Below are 22037 nucleotides of genomic sequence, written 5' to 3'. Positions count from 1 at the left end.
CGATCCGCGTCTGGCAGTTTCGACAGAATACAGACCACTTCGAATTATTTTATTCGATTAAGCTAACGTGCCTATCACGTTGAGGTTGGCTACGCCAGGATTCGTTTTCAGCAAGTAGATATCCACACAAGTGGACCTTGTTGAAAAATACGTAATTCTAAGATGTAGCATTGTGCTACAGATGGCGCTCACTGTGCCGTTTGTAGTATTTTCTATTCTTAGATTGGTTGAAAACGCATTTTTGCCTGAAGAAATCCCAAGGAAAAGTTCCATTGATACTAGACCGGTACACATCGCATACAAGTAACGTTGAAACATTAGAGTACACTGAACACCATGACAACACATTTTGTTCTGTCTACCAGCCCATTGTACTCACTACTTACAATCATCAGATCGTGCTTTTTTTAAGTGTTTCAAAGGGCACTTTTACGAGGCATGCAGGAGATTGATAAAAACCAACCCAAACAGAAAATTAAATAGATTACAGTTTGGCAAAGTGCTAGGTGAAATTGAGGGAATGTCTGCTACGGTTTATAATGCAATGTCGGCATTTAGGACAACTGGAATAGTGCCTATCAATCCACAAGCAATACGTCACTACGCCTACCTAACAAAAACATTAGCTGCATATGATGAACATTCAGGAAATGAATTTGAGGATAGGTTTGGTATACAACTGGATTACAATTCATCAGACAACATCCTCTCAACCAGGACCACCCGGAATACAGATAAAACTAACTGCAGCTAATAAACTTTTTAGTTTGCCAGCTTCTTCTCGGCAAAGTTCGGCTGAAACAGTTCTGCAGAATGCTACGAATCGAAGGGAAGACTTTAAGGACAACATTTAACACTGGAAAAAGCAGTTGATTGCATTTCAACCGTACCTGTGGTAATGTCGACTATAAAAAAAAATATAGAGATGAGGCAACAAAAGGATGCAAAGAGAAAGTAAACCAAAGTTAAACCAAAGACCAGAAAATGTTTAAAGAAATCCAGGCGCGAGTCATGACCAGAATCGGGTGATTTAGTTTTGGATGATTCCTCAAGCGCTGATGATACCATGTATGATTTAGGAAATCAATGTGTAGGTTGTGGCGAAAATTATCGTGTAACAAAAAGTAATGACGATTGAGTACACTGTATAAGATGTAGTCGTTGATTGCATGAAGGTTGTACGACCTACAATAACACTTGCCAGAAGTGTGGAACCAATTCTGGAAGAATGGATATAAGATGGAAGTAAAATCTATTTCTCCTGACCCAGGTGGTCCATCTCTCCTGTACTGAGTAGGAGAGATGAGCCAATGTAATTTTTGGTTTTTAATTTTTTATGAACTGAAATTTTTATGGTTTGTTCTTTTAAGTGTAGAGGAAGTAACAGTAAGTTTACGTTCTCGTTCCCCATATTTAATGAATTTTTATTTTTTCTAATAAAGAAGTTATAATCAATTTTTTAAGAGGTGGTTCTACTCTCCTAACATTACCCCAATCTTTCACCTCTCATATGCCATTATTTCATCCATATCATCCTTTTCTTTAATCACTACCCATCTACTTCGACAATTCGAACAGAATATTTCCTTTTCAATTCATTTCAATTTTTGTAATAAATTTTATAACAGGTTAGTTTAGGTTAAGCTAAGGTAGGTTAGATTTAAACTTACATCATACAAAATGAAATACGTTTTCATTAATTATTCCTTATACCATTTTTGCACACTGAAACTCTCCATATTATTTCCTATAAAGGGTCTTCAATAAACTACCTTACACATTAAGACGGAGGGAGGGAGTTGACGAAGTATGACATTGTTGATATCGACAATCTTATATACTCGTTCAAGTGATCGTGTGGCATCTATGGTTTACATTTTGCATCATACAAGGCCACTAACCAACATAAGCAATCACACAACAGGCAACAAGAAATTTTGCCCATCGCAAAGATTCTTGCTCAGAGAATTGCTGCTAGACGTGTCAGAGAAATTCCTTGTTTTGATAATGACGATGATGCTATTTGGATAGATGAAAAAGATGTAGACACTTCGAATGTTCCTGACATTGACAACCCAAACGAGAACGAACTGACTGCTACGCCGGTTATAAATAATTTGTAGACGTAGGTTCGAAGTCCATGAATTCATGATGAGTAAGTTTGTAACTTCCATTAATATAATTAATAATTTATTGTTTTGTTAATTTTTTCAAATATTTGATTTGATGTTGATTGTATTAAAAAATAATTTAAAGGGAAATAAAACCAATTTCGAAAATGCTGTTTTAATTTAATAATTTCCAGATTTAAAATTGCAACGTCACACTATGGAGGGGTGGTCTCACAAATGTGACCTACTGTGACAAGGACGGGGGAGAGGTCAAAAAATCACGAAATTAGTGTGACATACTTTATGGACTCTGCCCCTTAGTGAGCGCATTCTAGGTACTTACTAAACCGTAACTCAACAGAAGGTTATGATTGATTCGATTAGCCTAAAATATGTTAGGATACATCAAGTTTCGCAAGATAATGTTAGGTTAATATAGGTTTTTTTAAGTTGATACTTTTGCCCATTTAAGCTCCCATTATTATGTTCTTCGGTTCATGACTTCTTTAATAATGTAAACAGTTTCCAAAATTAACGAAGGTACGGAAGCCTGACAAACACCAGTGTTTTGTGAGCAATCGGATCGTTTTCCTTATGCCTTTTACGCCTACTCTTTTGGAATTTAAATATACGGAAACAGCATTTGCTCTTTCCAGTCCTATCCATAACAGAAACTCAATCCAAAATGTAATTTCCTTTTTCGTTAAAGTGTCTCCGCCATTTTCGAAATAAATTCGTCTTCTGTTCCATTTCCTTTGGAATACACGTAGTCATTGATGTTTATAAAAAGAAAAAGAACATTTCACTGCATCATATATGAACCTATATACATATGGGCATGAGGGACGGCAATGGAAACGCCGCGGCAGCAACAGTTTGATTGAGGTAAGTAAGTAACTCCGGAAGGACAAGCTGGGAATTATGCCAGCTGCATAGTAGGAATCATTACGCGTAAATGCAAACGTAGTATCATCTGTCTGCTCTGAAACGTACCTACTAAACGACATTTTATTATGTAGCATATACGTTACATCGTAGTTTGGTCGGAATTTCTTATACTAATCAATAGTTAAACCTTTTCACTAACAACGCTAAAAAGAAAAGGCTTCCAATGGAGCTAAAATTTAAATAATCTTGTTTTTAAAAAGGAATACTTAACTTGTAGCTTTATAGAGACTTATGAAGACTTATTTTTCACCCTTTTTAGTAATAAATTTTCACATTAAACTTGGCGAAATTTTTTGATAAAATTTGAAAAACTAACTTCTTAAATTTATTTTTTCATAAGCATTTTTCTACTTTAGGAGTCCTTCTCTTATTCTTATTCTACTTACTTTATTTTTGAATTATTGCTGTATGCAGTTTATTTAGTTTGTTTTGCTTATTTGGGATTTAATTATTACAAAATTAAACGTGGTTTGCTTTTCAAAAATTCATTATTTTCATGTGAATTTTTTAAATAATCTTGGTCCTTCGCAAATATATTAATCTATTAGTATGTTAAAAAACAAAATTACTACAAAAGCCAAACTATCCACCGAGCGACCGTCGAGATGCAACCTACGAACGCGACGACCACTTTATCACCCTTGAGAATGCCTACCGCAATTGCAAACGAAACGTCGAAAAGGATTTTCCATAGACAACGGTCAGAAAGTCCGATCACATTTTCTACAACAGACGTCGGCCGTGAAAGTCTACATACATTTAAAAGCGGAATATTTATCTATTTTGAATTTATTAAACTGTTTACTACCTACCTATATTCATTATTTCGGAAAAAAATATGTCATTTAGTATGTCATATCAAAGCCTACTAAATGTACTTTTTAATTAACTTGCGATAACAAACGATCGGAATCGAGACACTGATTCTAATTGTGTAGTATGTATGTATCTGTCTCGTTGTTGTCAAATCGAATCGAAACAAATGAGCTCGATATGTGTACACAAATGATTTCAGAAACGGTTTGGAAACAAAGGATTCAAGCTATGGAAGGGCAATTAGATTTAGTGAAGCGCGTGTAAGCGGAATATCGGTAAAATTTGTCCCTCGTTTTTGTACAGATTCTCATTTTGATAAGCGTGGCACGCTAATGGCGTTGACGTTTGACAAACTGCGAGACTGTAAATCAATTTATAGAATCAACTTTCTGGAATAGGTTGACACAAAGGCCAAAACGCTGATTGATTTCATAACAAGTTCCAAGTTCGTGGCCGTTGCGTTGCGTTGCGAGTTCTCACACGTATCTAACTTTAACATAGATTCATTTACTCTAATTGAGTTTACCCAAAAAGTTTTATGTATGTAACCAACACATCGAATCCCTTTCAATAAACCTGACCTCCTATATGTATAATTTTGTAGTTCCTTAGCTACTCACGTCCTTGAAGTAATAATTTATAAACTTTAGGATAGCGCTTCTGAAACCAGCGATAGTCAATGATGAATTTTATAAACATTGCAATCGATTTAGACATTCAAAAAGTAGTTGAAACATGTGAGAAAAATTAAACCAAGAATTGGTCGAACTGTACCATATTTGGAGCCATGGAAAAGTAATATATGTGTATATTTTATCTATCTGTCTCACATCGACTTCAAGTACCTGTTTGAATATATGACATAAGAATATCATAGATTGAGCTTGCTAGTATATACATCCGCAAGTGCTTCAAATATATCAAAGATTGGCACCCAAAAATAACTAAATTTTTTGACAAAGCACTAACATTTTTAATATTCACCATCAATGTAATGCTGAATCTTGACATTTACTGGGGTAAGTGAAAAGTGATTTTTTAAAAAAATATTCGGACATACGTACATAAAGGAGAAGGGTAAAAGTGACATTTGCATATCACAATTTCGTAGTACGTAGATTATAAGTACATAAGCATAATATTTTGCATTTATATAATTCAGAAAAAATGGCAAAACAAAATCAGTAATGAACTTTATCGATATAAGTGTAGCAAAAAAAGAAACAATCGTGTGGTTTTATGAAACCATAATGGAAGAGAAAGTTTTCGGATTGTAGGCATTTAACTGTAAATTTTCGGAAAATTATTCAAGTCAGGGTATTAAAATTAAAATTGCGTTCTTAATTTTATCTTATTGATTGGAAAATGGGAAGGATAATGGAAAATCAATAGTAGACAAGATAAATTTTAATTTAAATCTGCGTATGGGAGACGGAATACATAATCATTTTGAACTTCAGTTATTCTATCAATAATTTCATCTTCGCTTTTAGTTTCACAGTCTATAAATGTAATTGTTATGCACTTGCACGAATGAATGAGAATATAAATGCTACATGGTTAGCTCATGCGAGCCATGGGAGCCGCCATATTGGCCTTCGCTGCTTTGCCGAGCGCCTTTCAGTTTTACCCCTACTCCGCAGCCGGCTGTAATGCGACATGCGATAGATAAACGAAAAAATTTGAGGCGATGTAATAAAAGTTTCACTTTAAAAAAGTATAAAAGAATAACCCGTAAGTGTCTGTGTTGTATATAAAGATCGTAAGGTAATACTGTACGTTATTCGAACCGATTAAAAGAAATGAGATACCTATTGGATTTAAAAAAGTACATGTCGTTTAAATGTCAACAGTTTTGTTACCCCTTTGTATTACAGTAAATGAGACAGAGTAGCAAAGGAATTAGAGCGTGATCGAGTAATATCTGTGCTCTTACAGCAAATTCCCATAACGGAAACACCAGCCGTATGTTACAGTGCATGCTGCTCAGCGGAAGGTAGGGGAGATTTCTACGCTACGTTGTGAATTAACCAGTTACACTATTTCATGCTGCACATAAACCTACATGCAGACAGGTACTTTACGAGTTTGCGAAACTTGGAGTGTATGGTTCAAAAAAAAAGCTTGTTTTGTGTGCCTATTTATTGCAAATGCTTATCCTATGGCGTTAAAAAGCGAAAATTGTATAATTCAACTTACGATTTAGTGTCAATGGCAAATGTAACCTCCCTAATGAATTATTTCAGATTGAACGCTTAAATTAGATATAAGTATGTTTTATTATCTCGTGTATATAGTTCTGAATATAATAATTCGAAGTGGTCTGTATTTTCAGCAAGTAGATATCCACACAAGTGGACCATACGTATAAAATGTAGCATCGTACTACAGATGGCGTTTACTGCGCCATTTGTAGTATTTTCTAAAAGTTCTGAATATATTTACGTTTTCCGCTAACTATGACAGCACTCAACAAGGTATAACTAATTGTATGTATATTTTAGAGCTGAATTAGCGAAATATGCGAAAGAAACGGCAAAATTTGAGAATGATAATAAATGGGCAATATAAGAGTTATCCAGTGATGTTCATTAATCTATTACCGCATACCCTTATACAAATTAATTTAGATATATAAATATATCCAACAGAACAATAGAAGTTCCCGGTCAGCATTCTGTTTGTAAGTATATTTGCTTTATCATTCATGTTGGGATAAGTCGGATTAAAATTAATCCGTGTTCAGGATACCAAAGATCGTCTGGCTTAAAAACTCTTGGGTTACTGGAATTCCAACAACAAGCAAGTGGGTAATTGTTCCGATAGCGACTACAGCCAACAACACCGAGAATACAAGGACTCGGCGCTTTTACGTAACGTCACTGTAGAGGCTAATTGCATATTGAATCATAAGTCGTGCGTTACGAGGGTGGATTGATAAGTTTCCGGCCTAACCAAGAGATGACGCCACTAGGCCTACCTTGAGGTGACATTCTATAGTACCATCCTTGGATAGCTTGTAGCTATAGTTTCAGCCCGATCTCCTTGCTAGTGTAGGTTTGACAGCACGCTGAACAAGACGCCTCTGTGGTTTTCGTAAAAATGGAAAAGCAGGAAAATCGTGCTGTCATCAAATACTTTTATTTGAAGGGGTTAACGCCGAAGGAAATTAAAAAAGAGATGGACTCAACACTGGGGACATCCTCCCCGTCATATTCAACCGTTAAGCAGTGGGTTTCCGAGTTTAAAAAGGGTCGTGTGAGCACCTCTGATGGGCCTCGCTCAGGACGCCCCGTTGAGGTCACAACTCCAGATATGATCGAAAAAATTCATCAAATAGTGCTGGGAGACCGCAGATTGAAAGTGCGTGAGATAGCTGAGACCTGTAAGATGTCATATGAACGTGTGCAACATATTTTGCACCAACATTTGCATATGGAAAAGCTCTGTGCAAGATGGGTGCCGCGTTTGCTAACAGTCGACCAAAAATTGATTCGAAAAAACATTTCTACCGCAAATTTGTCATTGTATAAGCGTAATCCAAGCGAATTTTTGCGTCGATTCGTAACCGTTGACGAAACGTGGGTCCACCACTACACTCCTGAAACCAAAGAACAGTCTAAACAGTGGATTGGACCAGGGGAACCAACTCCAAAGAAGGCAAAAACAATTTTTTCGGCGAACAAGGTTATGGCTACTGTTTTTTGGGATGCAAGAGGTATTATATACATTGATTACCTTGCAAAGGGTAATACTATCACTGGTCAATACTACGCAGACTTATTGCAACGTTTGAGCCACGAGGTGAAAATTAAACGACCTCATCTGGCGAAGAAAAAAATCTTGTTTCATCACGATAACGCACCAGCGCACACGTCAATCGTTGCGACGGCTAAAATCAACGATCTAAAGTTTGAATTGATGCCGCACCCTCCTTACTCTCCAGACCTAGCCCCGAGTGACTATTTTCTGTTCCCTAATCTCAAAAAATGGCTTGGCGGTAAGAGATTTGCGGACAATGAAGAAGTAATCGAAGCTGTAAATGGTTATTTTGAGGAGCTTGACGAATCAGTCTATAGAGATGGCATTAATAGACTGGAACACCGCTATGAGAAATGTATCAGCCTTGGAGGAGATTATGTTGAGAAATAAAAAAAAAAAATTTTTAAAAACCTTGTTTTTCTTGGTCAGGCCGGAAACTTATCAATCCACCCTCGTATTTTGGAATTAAGATACAGATATTTATAAATTCTATTAAGGGTTTTTAATTAAAAGAAAATGCCAATCGCACAATAACGTAAAATACCTTTAACCAATTTCCTCTAATCGATCCTACAATAATTTATATACGTTTTTGGCATACCTACTTAAAGCACATATTATTTTCTTGTATTATAGGGTTAGTCAGCAAAGAACTTCAAATACGTTTTACTCTATCTGTTAAATTTCACAGGCAGATACTCGAGAACTTACTATTGTAAGGGGAATATCAGTAAGTAATAAGGCGTATTGTTTAATTCTGAGGTGGAAGGTAGAATAATAGAACTCTTGCAGCGAAGTCGACTATTAAAGATATATTTACAAATATGTCCATAGTATCTCCAACGTATGATTAATTATGATTGATTATACAAGTGCAAGTCTTAGTTTAAGTGCTCCTTATTGAAATCCTTGGTCACTTAAAAAAAAACTTTTGTGTGTTTCATTCCCACCAGCCAGTAATGCTGATGAGCGGGCAGTTCCTCCGGACTACGCCGAAAGGTAGGGCAGAAGGTCCTCTTCAGCCTGCTTTCAGGAACCGTGGGAATGGGTGGGTGGTAGTTCGGGTGAGAAAGATGAGACGGACGAAATGAAGATAGAAGAGAATGAAAGATCATCTGTGAAATATTACTGCTTCAGCATTTGCCTAAGTGATCCAAGGAAAGCATAGAAAAACTTGGACCAAGGCAGACGGACCCGGAATCGAACCGACGTCCACCCGAATGCTAATCAATGGGCTAAACCTCTAGGCCATGCCGCTCGGTCCTTGGTCACTTGTTACATCTAAACTTAAAACAAGTAACAAATACCAAGGGTGTGGCGAATGTCACCATTGGTGATTAACCCTTTAAAACAACTCTGTGGATACGTACAAGGCGGGGCTTTCAAAACTCAAACTATTGCAAGAGAGGGATGTTTATAACGTGCTGTTGCTACAGCTGCCGTAAGGCAATATAACACGATATTTTTCAAAATATCGTCGTGTTATCAAAAAATAATATTCGCATTATGCGTGCCTACTTTATATTGTTATTGTATTGATTTATTTTTAATTTTGCCTCAATATGTTCACCTCATATATACAAGGCCTGACGCTGGAAGCTGGCGGAAACTTTAAAATGGCGTAGATGCGCGTTGGCAAAAGTAGGCAGTTTTAGGTTGTTGTGATTAATTATTTTTTTGTAATATTTATTTTCTGTTAATCTAGATAGTATGTAAACAATTGCTTTGTTAACATTAGTAAACAAAGTGTCTGCGAAAATATTTTCAAAAGAAAGTGTCTGTGAAATTCGTCAGTTTTTGGTGAATTTACTTTAAAGAAAATATTTTGGGATTACTGTTGATTGTAAAATAGTTAATACAAGGACGTCAGAGAAAGAGAAGTCATTTGTTCGGACAATGTGACCTTCAGCGAAGGAGGATACCAGTCAGGACGAAAGCCATTGAAGTCAGCCAGTACTCAATCGTCAGAAACAAGTCCAAACAATGAAGAAAGGAATGAAGAGACAGATCAAGCTCAAACTACAAAAGAAAAGACTGAAGAAAAATTTGAAGGTGAAATAACTGAAGACGAAAATGAAGAAACGCCAAGGCAGAAAGAAGTGAATGTACAAGGTCAGAGAAGAGAAGGACTGCGAGATCGTAGCCAAATACTGAAGCCAGTAAGGCTGAAGGACTATGTTCTTGATTTCTACAACAGAAACGTCAACGTAGCAATGATAGGAGAAGTAGAAGATATTCCCATTTCTGAAGCTCTGAAACATGAAGGATGGAAGCGTGCAATGAGAGAAGAGTTTGATTCCCTGATGCAAATGAAGACCTGGAGACTTGTAAAATGCCCTGAAGGTGTCAAACCTTTGACTTGTAAATGGGAGTTGCGTGAAAAGGCCGATGGAAGATTGAAAGCACGTCTGGTAGCAAGAGGTTTTGGACAAGAAGAAGGAATCAACTATTTTGAAACGTTCAGTCCAGTCGCTCGCCATGCCTCAATCCGTTTGATGCTAAGTCATGCAGCCACCGTGAAGATGAAGCTGGTAGTTTTTGATGTCAAGACAGCTTTTCTACATGGAAAACTGGAGGAGGTAATTTATATGCGTCAACCGGAAGGGTTTAAAGATGACACCGACAACGTATGCGAACTTGATAAGAGTCTTTATGGACTAAAACAGGCACCGAGAAACTGGCACGACACGGTATCAACATTCTTCGAGAAGGAACTTGGACTGATTTGCAGTGATGATGATCCTTGTCTATATTACAACAAAGACAAGTCGATTATGATGACCATATTCGTGGATGACGGACTCATCGCAGGCCGTGATGAAGCTGAAATCTACCAGATGTTGGATATCATAAACAAGAAATTTGAAATTACATACAATAATAAGATTCAGAAAATTTTGCATATCTCGGAATGGAAATTCAAGTTAGAGAAAAAGGTATCTTTGTTGGCCAAGCAAAGTATACAAACAAGATCATCAAACGCTTCAAGTCAGACAGTTATAATCCAAGTTTCACACCCATAGAAAATAGAATGGTAACAAATGAAGAGGACAAGCAGAACGACCAATCGATTCCACCAACTATCCCGTACAGAGAAGCAATTGGAAGTCTTCTCTACTTGGCCACCATCTCTCGACCGGACATCTGTTTTGCTGTCAATTATTTGAGTCGCTTCATCGGAAAGGCAAATATGAGTCACTGGAAAATGGTGAGAAGAATTTTTCAGTATCTGAAGGGGACATCAAACTTCGGTATCTTTTTTGATGGAGGAGACAAGCTCATCGCTTATTCGGATTCTGATTACGGCGGAGATCCTGAGACGAAACACTCAACCACCGGTGTACTTGTCATGAGAGGAGGGCCGATTGTTTGGTACACACAGAAGCAACGACTAGTGGCAACATCGACAGCTGAGGCGGAGTATCGCGCTGCAGTCGCAGCAATTGATGAAGTCTGTTGGATCAAGAGGATTGGACTCGAATTGGAAATTCTGAAGAAAGATGTACCTGTTAAACTTCTGATCGACAACCAGGCAGCAATCCAAATGATGTTGAATGCACATGATGGTAAAACCACTAAGGGAAGGAAACATAGAAATTCCAAGAAACATCATACAGGAGCATATCGACAAGACGGTTGCACTTGAACACGTTGAAAGTGCCAATCAGCTTGCCGACATATTCACAAAACCATTGTCAAGAAAATTGTTTGAAAATCAGCGTTGTAAAATAATTAAGGAGTGTTGTGATTAATTATTTTTTTGTAATATTTATTTTCTGTTAATCTAGATAGTATGTAAACAATTGCTTTGTTAACTTTAGTAAACAAAGTGTCTGCGAAAATATTTTCAAAAGAAAGTGTCTGTGAAATTCGTCAGTTTTTGGTGAATTTATTTTAAAGAAAATATTTTGGGATTACTGTTGATTGTAAAATAGTTAATACAAGGACGTCTGTTAAAACTACAACTTGACTTGTTTGATAAGTTATTTGGCAATTAAAAACTAACAGGTTATGGGCCCAGATCATGCTCAAAAGTCANCTCATTCTTCAGTATTCCTATCAGGGGCGTAGATTAAATATTTAAAAATAGGGATCAGTGAGCAAGTAATAGACAGACAAACAGAAGAACTAATTGTTGATGTTGGTGACAGTTATAGAGATTCCCATGATGACAGGGAATGTGAAAACTAACTTTAAAACAAAAGCAATAGGTTTATTTTTTCTTTATCGTAAGTCATTTTTCTACATTATTTCCTAGTACGCTACTGTCCTATCTGTATTAATACTATAATTTACGTCTACTGAAAGCTTATTTGTGTATCGGTTCAAAGTGACTTACCCAAATAGGTCATAAATGGGCAAGTACCTGCGCGACCGTTCGCCAGCTTCCTTCGTCAGACTTCTGTACCTAAATATCATTATTTTATATATTAATAATATTAAAATATAAAACATATGCTCGGACTAAATTAAATGTGGGTATATGGATATATACCAATAATACCTATAGATCGAACAAAGGGATAGCTATTCTGTTACATGAAATCGTTAAAGGATATCATCATGAAAAAAAAAAAACGTGAAATAAGAAAATTCGTACAAATACCTTCAGAAATCTATTCATATTTCAAGTCCAATAAATGCCATATGAAGCCTCCGAGGGTATTACGCTTTGTTAAAAAGATTTTGAGAGTTCGGTTGGTTTAGGACAGTTTTTAGAGAAGCATGTAATATCTACTTTCAGGTAGACTGGAAAAACATATTGCACGCGTTCACCAAATTACACATTTTCGCTCGTGCGACATAAAAAGAAAAATGTCAGCAAAGACATTTGTAATTTCTTTTTGCCTTATCTGCGTATTACACACCTCATATACATATAGAAGATATAGGCGACTTGAGAATCGAATATTCTACTTCATGCAGTCATTAAAGGGCGACGTCATTTATAGGAAAATACAATGTAGGATAGAGAAACTCATACAAATACCTTTAGCCATCTTTTCCTGTAAATAATAACGTAATATAAGTCCAATAAATTAATATTTAAAGCATTTGAGGGGTGTCACATGTCACGCTTTGTTCAAAAGATTTTGAGAGTTCGATTCGTTCCTAGGAATGGTTTTCGAGAAGAATGTGACATCTTTAGATAGATGTGGTTCAAACAGCATATTGCACACGTTCACAAAATTAAACATTTTCACTCGTAGGACATAGGAAGTGTAGTACTCTATTTTAAGCGCCACCTATTTTATAGTAGATCACGATTATAGTTTACCCGGGCCGGTGCGATGAGGATGATCGATCGGTATCATTATAGTATTCAGAGTAGTAGAGTTAGTTGGCATAGTTAGCGTGTATGACTGTTATGTGCTTTTATTTTCTTTTATGTTTAATGTAATAAATGTAAATACTTGTTTCGCCCTCAAAGAATATATAAACTCTTTAAAACCCAACTACAGAAGGAAAATACCGGTGAATATTTTATCTCGTCTGCATATTTAGTTAGGAGATAAGGCTTTAGATCATGAGAATCTGCTCTTGACAAAATAAGTTTCTCGACTTGCTCATGATAATCTCATATAAGCATTTTATTTTTGATATTGTTTTGGTTTACAACAAAACAAGATATAATCGGCATGTACGTTTCTTGCGACAGTTCTAATAGCGCTGTTAGGTTAGGTTAGGTTATGAATTAAAGAATTTCGCATGTACGCTTTAATACTTACATAAAATAAATAGGTACATTGTGTTCTATTAGATACTAACATGAAATCCATAGAAATGCATGCTTTTATTTATTTTTACATCTGATTCTACAATTATATTGAGTGATCTATTAATTCCCCTGTTTTTATTAAATTCTTTTGAAATGTTGTAATAAATTTCCTGCCCCTGTAGGTGTAGCAGAAATATTGGTTTCTGAGAAGAAAACTTCCAAACAAAAATTTTTAGTCTACCTTTGTCATTCTTTTTTGTTCATCTTAGAGCTTTTAACATTTCAACGTAAGAATGGAAATAAACGGTATTATTACAGAGTGTGGCGTTTTTGGCACTGTCAGTATTCTATTTGTTCCGGCTTTTGTTTTTGGTAACATCTAGACGTTTCGCCCAAAACTGTAGCTGACATTTTCAAGGGTAGCCAAGTGGTCGTCTTAGTCAAAGTCGGTTCGAGTGCTGTGTGGTGGCAGATAATTTTTTTTTTGAAAACGAGAAAGTTGCACCATTACCTCAGTTTACTTCAAAGATACGAAAGACCAAAAAGGGTTAGTTAATAATAAATTCCGCAACTTTAATTTTTATTTCTTCAGCCGATCATAATATAACATTCGTCTATTTTTATTGCTACTGCTACTATAGTTATAATTCATACAATATTCAAATGATTAAATCTTATCAATTACGTTTGAAATAGAAGATTAATTAACGATTTGGAATTTCCTTAAACACTTTTCATGTTTCTTTTTTATTAAACATTCGCTCATATTTTCTTTCATGCTCTAAATATTGAACATGAATCATGCGATTTTCTACAAAAAAGGAAAATAAATCGAGGTGCCTATTACAGTGTAGATAGTATTATATTTTTACTGTCCGTTTAGTATTTTTAAAAGTACTTACTGTTGATTTATATACTGACAGAAAGAGATTAAAATACTGGCCACATGGATTTAAATGCTGCTTATTTAATTTGTTTCAACTGGAATTTTTTTTAAATAATAGAGTGATGGTCAAAACTTAAGCGCAGGTATCACTTGCTATCTCACTTACGTTTGCGAGCCGTACCTACCTCTAATTAAGTGAACAGTTATAGCTACGAGTGTACGGGAGCAAATAAGAATTGCTTAAAATGTTAATTTTAGTTATACATTTTCCGAAAGTTTTCCTACGACCTCTACCAAAATGGCCTTTCTTTCTCAACTAGTGCCTTGGTTTTGGAAGGAAACGTTTAAAAAGAAAGGAAAGTTGAAAGTTAGTTATTGTTTCTACAATTTTCGACATATTCTTTTTTTGTATTCAGGTTATTTTGATTTCATTTATTTGTTATAAATACAAGAGCAACTGTGTGTCACTCATTGTCAGTCTTAAGAATAAATGACGTCATCAAAATACTGACTTTTAACAGAAATATTTAGTAGCCTACAGTGACGTCATTTATGAATAAATTAAAAAATTCTTTGACTCCTGTGACCCATATTTTGCCTGAATGAAAAGGATTAAAAATTTAATAATAAACAAGCTGTCTCAGAATTTAGCACTAAAGCAAGTAATGCACCTATACATCTACAGAAAAAAAAATCTCATTAATTTGAGGTAGTTTATAGTGGGTAAATAAAAAATCGGAAAAAAAAATGATTTCAAATTAATATTGCATATTAATCCACTATTAAGTAACTAACAATGTCATAGGATTTCATATATTTAATATATATATATATAATTAAGTTAATAAAAATCAACGGATCGTTAACCTTGCAGGTCGGTTGGTCGTGGTTGCTGTTGTCACCTCTCGTGGTTTAGTAGTAGAACTTTGGTGCGTAAAGCCAAAGGTCCGGGGTTCGATTCCCGGTGGGGGTGTGACAACAGCAACAAAAAAAATCCCTCGTTAATTTCAGGTAGTTTGTAGTGGGTAAATAAAAAATAAAAAGAAAATATTGCCTATTAATCCACTATTAAGTAACTCACAATGTCATAAGAGTTCATCTACAGAACTGTTCAGAATAAATTTACCATCAATGTAAGACTGCAATTTTAATTATTTGATGCTGCAATTAGACAGTAAGATTAAATTACTATACCCAAATTATTTTTATTGATTAAGAATATGTTTGCATTTTGAAGCTACCAAACTCGTAGGCACAAATTTTCATTTCAGTATTGGTATATCTCATCCTGTTTTCCGAAAATCTCCCGTTAGATTGACGCTTATTTACCTTTTTCTTCATTGCTGTCTCTATATGGAAAAACATTGGGTAACTTATCTTGCTTGTCTGTAATATTTATCAATGTCGGTCTGTTCATTTGTTCCAGTATTTCTTGTATGTGAAAAACATTCCTTTGCCTTATTTTAGGAAATAGAAATGATGAAATATTTCAATGAAACTGACGTGAAACAATCGTAGCTGAAACCTTAAGAAATTCTTAGTGTGTTTACGCAAAGGGCAACTGGGTTCATTCTATGTACATATAAATAGCATAATTGTAGTTTCTTTTTTTATTCGAAACTCGTTTGTTGGTTTACAAATAATTTCACTATTTTTAAATTGTTTTTTTCACAGAATTTATTGCATCATAAAAATCTTGTTCACATTTATCAAAGCGCTAGATACTTTACAAGTAAATTTGTAACTCAGCCAAACTAAGATGGGCTACAACATTAAAAAAATAATGACCGTTAGTGAGATATTTAAATTAGAAAAGATGATATTGTTAGAGATAGAAATGCCAAATGAATAATTCCTTGACAATTAAAGAATGCATTTCTCTTTAGAATGAGAAAGATCGACAAAAATAAACACAAAGTTTGTTACAAAACAGATGATTAAAAACTGTAAGGAACATTTCTCAACACTGTGTCTTCTTCAGGTGGAAGAAATATTTAATGATGTTTGTGGTCGTTAATAAACTGGGTAACACTACTTTTCTTGTGTCGATACGGCAAAACCGAGACTGTATAATGTGTTAACGCATTACATTAGAACAATTGTATCATCACAATAAAACCTCTTCAAGTATAGTATCGATGTAATTGTAGTATCAATACAAGGGTCGAAATTACAACAAATTCACTTTACCAATTGCGTATAAACTAGAAAATTGTCGTCTCCAGTAGAGATTGTATGAGGACATGTAGTGGCTGAAGTACCTACGTACCGCCTCACACTAATTTAAAATTGACGTATTTTATTACATTACCTATTTGTAATAAATAATTATCAATTAAATTATGATTTTATAAATGGAGACACTTGAAACGATGAAACATTAATGTAGGTTGCAGGGAATGCCCGCCAGGGGTGGCATGTTAAAAACAAAATATTTTAAAACACGTGTAAAAATGTATGTTTAAAAACATACAATCTAAACAAAAAAATAGTATTAGATTATATTATTCTATGTAAACTAATTATGAACCTAATACAGATGCAAATGAAATGCAGTTTTTATGAACTGGAACGGCTTTTGTAGAAATGATCTATTCAATGATAGAGAATGAGAGATAGAGGAAGGGAATTTGTGCAAATATCATAATAGCGTGTATGTTGGGATTTAATCAGCGGAAATTTACCGTTTAAGTCATTATAATGCCAGTCCTTTGTTTTGTACCTATTCAATAGCTAGACATATAGTTGAAATCATGGATATAAGCTGTTCGAGAGAATTATTACAATAATCGGTCTATAGGTTTTAATTCGGCGTCGCTTTTATTTTCCTTTAATAGGCATTTAATGTTTGAAAACCACCACTAATTTATCATTTATTGTATTACCCAATGCTAAAATAACTATAAAAACGAATTTATTTATTTTTCGAGCATAACTATGAATGTATTGTTTTCCTCGCAAGTGCAATATTGTATTATCAGTTTTGGTTATTAAGAGGCGTTCTTTAACCCCTCACCCCTGTTTATTCGGTTATTCTTTTTATTAGCTGTATACAGGGTACCTCAAACTCAGCGGCGCATTAGACATTTTAGGGAAGTTAAGCTTATTAGGGTTATTGGGGATGATCTTTGTTGGGATTTCAGAGAACCGGAATGTTTGTAAATCCCAAATGCAATAAAGATGTGCGTGGGAATAATAACGCAAAAACATTTATAAAGAATGTCATGTATGTTAATATTACAGTCGAACCTGGATAAGTAAGAAAACTCTATAAGCGACAAAAATAGATCCTATCATTTAGCCTCTAGAACTTCTATGAGTGACAGTGTAAATACCTCTTTTAGAGAGAGTCACTTCTCACTTCTAGGCCTCTGTAAATGACAGTTTCTTACTCTATACCTCAGTAAGCGACACTATTTATAATTGTGCACTTGTTCCTATCTTATTTGTTGTAAAACAAGCATGAATAACCGAACTTTTAAAATTTTGTGGCAACTGATGATGATTTGCTGATGGTTGCTGAAGAGCATACGGATGACGAGATAGTTGTGGATTGTACATTCATGACAAAAATGAAGGTGATGACGAAGACACCGCGGATATGGATGCAGAAGTAAGTAGATGCAAGTGTCTTAATAGTGTTTGTGGTACATGTGTGTTCAAGGATGAGTGCAAAACTAGGGAACAATGCTTTTTTTAGTTTTGGTTAAGAGTTTCTATTAAATTTTTCCTTGATAATTTGTTGGTTAACTTACCCATTCATGTCAAGATGTATTAATTGGATGGCATCTGAAACAAAAAGCAAAGTATAAAAAACTAGACAATTATTTGAATCGTTCATTTCTAATTACAAAAATTTTGGGGTAAGTCATTTTTAAAAGGAATAGATTGACTGTCTGCGTCAGCACTGAGGATTCTATTATCATTTGCGACATCGTACTTGTGAGAATCAGGTTTTTCTGCAGTTGCAGTAATGATGAATAAGTACAAATCGAAAATAAGCGTAGAGAAGGAGATGAGAGCGGCGGATTTCTAATCTTGAGCTCAGTTTTGAGAAGCCATGTTCAGGAAAGCAAGCACATCCTCCTCATTATCAGCCAGCCAACAAAGTAAAACAAATACATTTTTTCATTTTTATTCTCGTGTTGTGTTTTCATTATTATTTTCTAATAAACTACCTTCTATACGTTATTTGAAGCTTTTGTGATAACTTATTGCTGGGCTAGAACTACTTTTATGTAGTATTCATTAATTTATTTTCATGTCACTGGTACAGTGTTGATACATCTAAATTGTTTATTTGAAATTGCAAGCTAACACCTACTTACCTACACTTTCAGTAGGTCAATAAGCGACCGTTTAAATAGCAGAAAGAATAATAATAAAAAGTCCAGTCAAGAGTGGCGAGTCGAATTTAAGATCACGAAGTTGCAGGGCGGTGAAACGGCTTACCGTCTTTACTAACTCTGTACCATTTTTACGTTCCCGAATTATCTAATAAGGTAGACTAAGATTATTATTGTATAGGAGACGAAAAATTAGAAGAAGTGGCTGATTTTAGGTATCTAGAAAGTCAGACAAGTCAGAACGGGAGGAGTTGTAGGGATATAAAGTACTATCCTCTGCTTTATATAGATACCGCAGGGTCGAGTAGCCTTCAGTAAAAAGAAGTCATTTCTATGCTTGCGAACGGTTAATTTAGAAATACGAAAAATGTTCTTAAAGGTGTGTTTTGGGCACGACGCTGTGTGGGTGCGAAATATCGACAGTGGGCGCGGAGGAAAAGAAAAGGTTGGAAACGTTCGAAATGTGGTGTTACAGGCGAATGGTGAAGATACCGTGGATAGAGAAGGTTAGAAACGAAGAGGTATAGAAAAAGCAGGGGAGCAGAGGACTCTATGGAAGTCAATAAGGAATAGGCGAGATAGGTTAGTAGGACACCTTCTCAGGCATGAAGGTCTAGTCAGAGACATATTAGAGACAGAAACGGGAGTTAGGAGGGGTAGAGGAAGACCTAGATTAGATTACTGTTCGCAAATGGTTAACGATGTGGGTTGTTCTAGTTTTAGGGAAATGCGAAGATTAGCTTAGGATAGGAAGGAGTGGATATGCGTATCCAACATGTCTTAGAACTGACGACCTCATAATGATGATGATAAAATTCCTTTCTTTGTGAATTGGTAGAGGTGAAAAATAAATAAGTTGCTAATTCGTTTCACTATGACCCTACAACTAGTAGGTGCTTTTTGACCAGATGGGGGCGTCGCAAAAGAATTGAAAATTCTCAAGGACATCAGAGTAAAAATAAATCTGGGAAGCCGAAGAAGCCTTGTGCTAGCCCACTTCTGTTTCATAGTTGATATTTTAAAGATTTTACCCAGTTGTGCGCCTATCTAGAAATCATTCTTTGTTCGCTTAACACAGAATGATATCAATTTCGTTGAAGTGCCGATCGAAACTTTTTATAATAATATAATCTGAAAGCAATTTCATAGCATTTGGAGAAGGCGTATTTTTTGTTTAAACTAAAAGGCTGTAAGAAGGAGGATTTGGGGATTGATTTATTGAAACTCAAGAAAAACACGTTGGCAAATCATAATTATTTACTTATTTAATATTTTATACTAGGAAGTTAGACGTGTGGGCCTCAAGGAAGACAGTCTGTTTCTATAATTCTTTTAGGTATCGCACTGGATATTAAAATAATGCTCATGAACCATTCGGTTAACATTATTACCTACTTATTTCAGTATAAAGTATTTCTATTTATGAGCTACAACGACATAATCGTAATTCATGTTGTGTCTATCTAGATTTGCGTGTTTTGCTCGTGTTTGTTTACACTTTCAGCGTCCATTTTCTGCAGCTAGCAACGAGGGAGCTTTAGTTTTAATACGAATGCACACAAAAGGGCAGATGACTCAGAAAACATAAATATAGCCGCAAGCGTGGAACGAACAAATTGCAATACCACCAACGATGCGACGTTCTCTAAAAAGCCTTGACGGATTACACGGACGCGAAGTTTGAAAAGGAACGATATTTTACTTAGCTTAATACCCAACGAAGGCGAGCGGCGAATTCGAAACGATGAAAAACGTTGCAGCATTCATGTAAAAGGGGTCCTACCAGGAATCATCTAAAGGAGTTTTCGTATCTATGCGAACATATGTAAAGTGCAATATAAAAAATCAGTTTTGGTTTACAATGAAAAATTTACATCTGTATGAACATAGTTGCTTGAATAATGAGATTTCAGAGGATAAGCTACCTTCGTCCAATATGCAGATTTTGTTTCCCTGAGAATAAGTAAAATGCAAAAAGAGGAGAAACTGCTACATTTCAAATTCAAATTTACGTTTGCTATAACTACGCGCAACGTAGTGGAATTGATAACGAAACAGGTTCTTTTTAGTTTTCGTTTATCTTAAACAAATTCCGATAAACTAATTATCTTATGCACTATCACTATCCTTATTAAAAACCCTAGGACGAAATTTTAATGAATTATCACCTTCCACAAAGTGGAAATCAGAACAGTAAAGTGGGGATAAGCAAAATTGAAAAAAAGAAATTTTATCATTGTTTGAAAAATGGAGAAGAATGTCCTCGAAGTAAGTAATACCAAGATCAAATAAGCAAGACTAGTACCAATACTGCGACAGTCTTGGTCTTAGTCTCGCTTAGTTTATCACTGCAGAAAAGTCATCGAAAAATTAAATTATAACAATAATGTACACATTTCAGTTAACTTATATTGCTGTTACAATTTCGAAGAATTATAATTCTCAAATACTGCGTAGTATTACCAAAATTAGTCGCTTATAAATAATTAATTGAATATCTCAACTCAATCCTTGAAACTGCCGTAAATCAATACATCAACCTCCCATACCAGCCAGTAAGTGTATAAGGAAGTGACAGGCAAAAATATAGCTTTTACTTTTGTGACACGTGAAATTGTTTTGATTTATGCCGAACAATGTAAAAATACTTTTAGGAGGAATATACAGAATGCATGGCATGTTGTTTAATAAAGGCCCTGAAGAAAAATGGGGGAATTTATAATATGCTGAAAGGTGGTTTCGGTAGAATTAAATTCTGATATTTTGCGCGAATGTTTTAGGACACTGTTTATTCGCTATAAAATGTAAATTGAAAACGAAATACAATGTCACGACTTATGTCAGTTTTACCTTACTTTGTCAAATTGGTCCTAAGTGTTCATTTTTCAATGCCGATTCCCAACGGTATACTTACAAGAATAACAAGTTAATTCTTAACAAAGTAAATCGCAATGAGTAGGGCTTAATTTCTTTTTCTTTTTCATTTATTTATCATTTTGTCTGAAAACTCACCGCAAAAAATAATTTGTCGAAAATATAACCTTTTCTTGTTGGAAATGACTTAAAATCACATAATCATAAAAAATATACATGAAATAATCGGGAGGAAGGTGTTTTGAGTAATTTTTATTGAAAACTAGCTGTCCCGGCAGACTTCGTACTGCCCCAATCGATATATAAAAGACCTAAATTTTTGTATAAAATAAACTTAGTTGACAAATGTCAAATATTATGGTTGCGTTCAGAAATTTAATTTGACAGAACTTAAGATTTATCAATCTACATAAAAATAATCTGAAAGATAGTTAACAACTTTCATATTTATTCACCTTTTAAACCTTCCCTGGACTTCCACAAATAATTCAAGACCAAAATTAGCCAAATCGGTCCAGCCGTTATCGAGTTTTAGCGTGACTAACGAACAGCAATTCATTTTTATATATATAGAT

At 35.0% G+C, this 22037-nt stretch overlaps 1 protein-coding gene across 1 annotated transcript in view; it reads right to left on the bottom strand.

Annotated features, from left to right (window-relative positions):
* Positions 1-22037, bottom strand: part of LOC108741617 (octopamine receptor beta-2R) — a 104274-nt gene that overhangs the window by 39445 nt on the left and 42792 nt on the right. Inside the window, exon 3 of the mRNA XM_018476471.1 lies at positions 17998-18031. The gene's annotated coding sequence lies outside the window, so the exon portion shown is untranslated. The remainder of the gene's footprint in view (positions 1-17997; positions 18032-22037) is intronic.

The sequence above is a fragment of the Agrilus planipennis genome, unplaced genomic scaffold (genome assembly GCF_000699045.2).
Source record: "Agrilus planipennis isolate EAB-ADULT unplaced genomic scaffold, Apla_2.0 scaffold255, whole genome shotgun sequence".
Taxonomy (NCBI): Eukaryota; Metazoa; Arthropoda; class Insecta; order Coleoptera; family Buprestidae; genus Agrilus; species Agrilus planipennis.
This window is presented reverse-complemented; position numbering and strand designations above follow the sequence as displayed.